The sequence below is a fragment of the Silurus aristotelis genome (assembly GCF_946808225.1).
Source record: "Silurus aristotelis genome assembly, chromosome: 24".
NCBI classification, from domain to species: Eukaryota; Metazoa; Chordata; class Actinopteri; order Siluriformes; family Siluridae; genus Silurus; species Silurus aristotelis.
In genome coordinates this window covers 2,959,517-2,965,274 of record NC_139597.1, presented here as the reverse complement: position 1 = coordinate 2,965,274, position 5,758 = coordinate 2,959,517, and the positions used below count along the sequence as shown (strand labels likewise).

General features: G+C 42.2%; 1 protein-coding gene across 1 annotated transcript in view; it reads right to left on the bottom strand.

Moving 5' to 3' along the window:
• wnt5b (wingless-type MMTV integration site family, member 5b) overlaps nt 1–5,484 on the bottom strand; it is a 118,889-nt gene extending 113,405 nt beyond the window's left edge. The window contains exon 1 of the mRNA XM_083528018.1: nt 4,793–5,484. The gene's annotated coding sequence lies outside the window, so the exon portion shown is untranslated. The remainder of the gene's footprint in view (nt 1–4,792) is intronic.
• Between the last annotated feature and the right edge of the window lie 274 nt (nt 5,485–5,758).

Sequence of the window (5,758 nt, the reverse complement as noted above, 5' to 3'; positions counted from 1 at the left end):
CCAGGTATCTGCGTTTCTTTATTGTTAAAGTTGTATATTTAACTATTTAATAGAATATAATGCAATTTCAAAAACATATTAGTAGGGGATCATTTCAGTTCTCGTCCCTTCGCCGTTTCCGTATGGAAAATATATATATATATCCCGTCTCGCTCACCCCTAACCCACAGCCGAGTCTCACTACTCATGTGCACGTCTGACCCAGGAGTGTTCAGGCCCCAGGCTGTAGCGTGTCTGTCAGTGTGAGAGACGATGAGGCTTTTCTTCGGTCTGTAGAGTGGCTTAGGTTTAACACCGAGCATGGCAGTGCCCTCATACATCACTCTTTAATGTTGTAGAAAGGCTTGTGAGTGGGAGCCTGATAGCTACAAAGGCTCTTAAACATACGGGGGGGTGGTGTTAGTGTTGTATTCCTGCTGTCTGAGAATCGAGTCTATAATAAGGAGCAAAAAGACGAACCCCAGCCTGTGTGTGCGCGCGCGTGTGTGTGTGTGTGTGTGTGTGTGTGTGTGTGTGTGTGTGTGTGTGTGTGTGTGTGTGCTGTGGGGGTCTGGTTGAGGTTTTGTGGTTCACACATGGTTCACAGGGACTGAGCTTAGGCTCAATAACCAATCTTAAATAGTTGAACATGAGAACACACAGGGAGGACAAGGATGCACTGGCCTGTTGTAAGTAGAGAAGAATGTGTGTGTGTGTGTGTGTGTGTGTGTGTGTGTGTGTTCACACACTGTAGGGAGGCCAGTCGATTTTGTGTTGTGCAGGTGTGCTGTTGACGGTTTTATCTCCCGAAATCGGCTTCGGAGTGGTTTCCCAGAGCCAGACGAACGTCAGCTCCTCATTCCTTTTACGCAGCTCAAACATTTCATTAAATGAATCGATGTTCTAATCAGCCTTCCTACGCACCGCATTCCACAGATGACAGATCGACAAACACAGAAAGGGAGGAGACAAAATAAATATCGGGTCTATAGCGTACGACGACTATCAACAAGCTCCTACTCGCTCCAACCTTCTTTCCATCCAGCCGTCCATCCGTGCATCTACTTTTGTTTCCAGTTAAGTGCTAGAAGTATCCTCATGAATGTGAATTATATTTTTGAGAATGCTGTGTTTTGTTTGCACATAAAGCAGCTCTCCACATCATCATCATCATCATCGGTATATAAAGCAGCTCGATCAAACTACGCCGATTTCTAGACACGCACAAATTGCAGGCTTTCACCTGTCAGGAAGGAATGGAAAGCGGATCTGAAGGTCATTAGGAGCTCGGTCCTGCTGTCACACTGCAGATCGAGGGATTGGGGAAGAAGGAGGGGGTGGGAAGGGTGTCATGGGGTGGCTGGATGAGTGAGTGGAATGCTAAAATCCTAAACGGCAGGATTCCTTTTATAATCCTGTTTCGAACACTGTCAGAAAGCCTCTTGTGTACAGGTTTAGCATAAAGTCTGGAGCGCGGCGATAGCTACGGGGTAAAAAGTCTTAGCGTGTTCACACACTCGCGGTCTACATTACACCCTGCAGATACACTTTTACAAAGAGACCGAGACAGACAGAGACAGAGAGAGAGGATGAAGACAACTTGAGGATCTCCTCCAACAAAACCTGTCAATGTGAAGAGCTCCGACACACACACACACACACACACACACACACACACACACACACACACACACACACCAGCATGCAATCCTGAGCACAGACACAGAACAAAATCTGTATGAATAAACAAATTTCTAATTTCTATGTTGAAAAGCTGAAATGCATGGAAATGAGAAACACTGGATGCGTCTTCCTGCACAGCTCTGTATAAAGAAAGACGTGGATATTCATTATTTTGGTTCACACACACACACACACACACACACACACACACACACACACACACACACACACACACAGACTTCCATTCCCATTCGCCGAGTGTTCGGCGTTTGCCGTTTGACTGCGTCCAGATAAAAAGTTACACAAACACTGTATCACAAAATGTATCACAAAGTGCACAGACCGAGAGAGAGAGAGACCCTCTGACTTTATGGAGCGACTCCACATCCTGACATTTACACGAGTAAACACGAAGCCAAAAGCAGACATGAGCATTAACATGATTATAGATTCATAATAACACCGTGACAGCAGCTTGGAAAGATGTTCACATTGTATAGCGCAACCTACTGGTGGTCTGAAGGCTCTGGCATGGAGAAGCTGGTGTTGGATCTGATCACAAATGTTGAGCTATTTTATGAGTTGCTCAGAAGCTCCTAGTTTTATAGCCATAAAGACTGTAGAAAGAACATCACTTATAATCACACACTCCAGTGTTCATGTTAGTTCTCACTCTCCAGTGTTCTGTATTGATTAAAAGACTATAATCACACTCTTGATGTCACCCAAATGAGGATGGGTTCCCCTTTTTGAGTCTGGTTCCTCTCAAGGTTCTTCCTCATAACATCTAAGGGAGTTTTTCCTTCACCAAAGTCGCCACGGCTGCTCATCAGGGATAAACACACACCGTTCACCTTCACTGTTGATTTCTGTAAAGCTGCTTTGAGACAATGTCTGTTGTGAAAAGCGCAATAGAAATAAACTTGACTTGTGTGTACAGAACTTTATTATGATGGTTAAAGAGACATTGTTCTGAGGTTCTTCTATAGAGAGGTCTTTCCAAATCATGTCCAATCAATAAACTTTTCTACAAAGAAACTCAAGTCAAAGTGTAAAAACATCTCAGCAATGATCAACAAAACTGGAAGGCACCTGAGCTCATTTTCAGCTGTTCTTTCGCAGAGTCTGATTGCGTATGTGTACGTGTTCTATTGAGGTTGGTTTAGTTTTAAAAAATTTGTACACACATTTCCAGAATTCTGTTTTTCACTTTATGGGCTACTGAGTGTGGATTAATGAGAAATAAAATCAATATGAATGAGCGGAGTATCAGGCTGCAACTTTGAAAAAAGTGATGGTGGTCATTAAATACTATACACAGTGGTGTGAAAAAGTGTTTGCCCCCTTTCCTGATTTCTTATCCCTTTGCATGTTTCACACTTTAATGTTTCAGATCATCAAAACTAATTGAAATATTAGTGAAATATAACACAAGTGTACACAATGTGCAGTTTTTTAAATGAAGGTTTTTATTATTGAGGGAAAACTAAATCCAAAACGACATGGCCCTGTGTGAAAAAGTGTTTGCCCCCTAAACCTAATAACCGGGTTGGGCCGCCTTTAGGAGTAACGACTGCAATCAAACGTTTGCGTTCATTTGCGATGAGTCTGTTACTGCGCTGTGGAGGAACTTTTCACACAGGGCCTCAATAATTAAAAAACTTCTGTTATCTTTTACTAATATTTAAGTTAGTTTGATGATCTGAAACATTAAAGTGTGACAAACATGCATAAGAAATTACACCACCTTTTTCACACCACTGTATATATATATATATATATGCTTTTAATGATCTTAAGAACAAAACACTGGTCAGGAAATGATCAAGAATTCAGATCCTGCTGTCATCCCCGGTTTCATTCATCAACTTGGGCTCTTGATGGATTTTTACTTTGTGTTTAGAAGATTAAAAAAGTGATTTCTCCATTTCTAGCTTAATGGTCTCACAGGAGAATCCCAGTTTGCTTTTGTTTAATTCATGCTGATTTGGCAACCGATGGACGTGATTAAATGTTATTTGCAATATCATAAGCGTAATATTTGTCATGTGACACCCACATATAAATATATATATATATATATAAATTATACTAGATTATTTCTAACACCTTATTTTACACCATCTAGCTTCAGAAACACTTCTCCGCATGCATGTCTTAGTTTCATCAAATATATTCCAAATAATTATAATGCGACTAAATAAATTGTATAATCACCCATCTTCGCATTTATAACGTTCATAGCCCACACACCTTCATACCTGAAACCCGAATCAGGTGTGTTAAACTGGAAACGGATCGAATGCTACGAGAAAGTTAACAAACACTTTTTACATTAGAGGTCAACATGCTGTATAATGAAATACTTATAATATCATCGAATTTTCCCCTAAACCACCAGACGGGATGCAGATTTCTCCATCATAATCATCTGTACATACTGTGTGTAGAATTCTAGATGGTTCCATTCCAGAGGTTTCAGGTCAGTGTTTGGTTACAGGATTAGATTTTAACTCAAAGTCGGCGAAACAACAGTGTAGATGTTTTTTTTTTCCACTGCAGAAAAGGAGGCTGTCACTAAACTCGGATGGCTTTGATTAGAAATTAGTTCAGGAGAGGAAAAGTGTGTGTTCAGAATGAGGAACATCTGATTCTGAAAGTCTTGTTTCAAAGAAAACACAAGGATTTGCTTAAACCTGTAACCTAAATAGCACACATTTCTCAGTTCTCGGATACTAAAACACACACACACACACACACACACACACACACACACACACACACACACACACACACACACACACACACACAGAGTCCTTCATTCACTTTTTGGTTTAATTATAATTCAGTACAATCCGACAATAAGTCTGGAGGTCTGATTTGCCCGCTGGGGGGGGTTCGGTTCTGATCCATGGTGCAGTGTAAAAGGGGGATCAGATTCAGGGGGATGTGGATTAGAAAGTGAGAGTAGAAAAGTTTAGAGTAGAAGTTACGTTGAGCGCGCGCACAACGCGAACCGCTTTGACCACACACACACGCACACACACACACTGCATAGAAGATTAAATGGTGTACAAGATGAAAAACTTGTTAATAAAGTGTTTCTGAACGCACAGAATCTGGATCTTACTTGGTTCAGGAGGAACAGGAGGCGCGTCGTGGTTGTGCGCCGTTTTTCCAAAACTTTCTCCAAAGATCCACAGCTGGTCTACAAGATCTTCAGCGCTTTGAGACGGAAGCTGAAGAAAGAATAAATGATTCTCCTAGAAAGCTCTTACTAAAGCTTCTTTTTTTTTTTTGAGATGTTTGCCAGCTTTGTGTTTTCTTTTCTTGTTTGGTTGGAGGTCAGTGCGCCAGCAGGCAGGAGTTTGTGGTGTCAGTTGTTGCGCCTCAGCTCCGGCTCTGGATCTTCTGCAGTCCTGTCCTCTTTCCACGTTCTGATTCCCCACTAAAGCCCACCACAATCAGCTACTACCACGCAACAGGTGGAAACACAAAGGTGTGAACTTTCAGTGTTGGAGTTTGGTGAGGAGCTCTCCTGGCGCGCTCCCGAGAAAAAACACATTTACTCCGGGAACCAAAAGAACTTCAAGACTCATCTGATGTTCTTTCCGACCATCTCACCAAGCGATGTTCAGCCCCTCAAAGCAGCCTGTTCGATCTCAAGTTCCCCAAAGTGTGTGTGTGTGTGTGTGTGTGTGGAGCCGGGATAAATGCGCGTCCCCGCTTTCCAGCGCTTAGAGAACTGAGAAACAGATTGAATGGGTTTGGATTTGAGAGTTTTGTGAATAGGCCTGCCCTCTTCTTCTTCTTCTCCCTCTCTCCCTCTCTCTCTCTCTTTCTCTCACACACACACACACACACACACACACACACGCTCTCTCTCTCTTTTTCAGGTCGTGTCCCAAATCACACACTACTGCTCTAAAGAGGGTGAGTGTATAGTACTCATGGCCTGCATATGGTGCGCACTAGTTTGTTCAGTGGGGTGCAAAACCTTGGGAAAGAGAGAGAGAGAGAGAGAGAGAGAGAGAGAATTTAAAAATGAAACATTTCTGTCATACACATTATATAACCTATTTATCCACTTAAACAC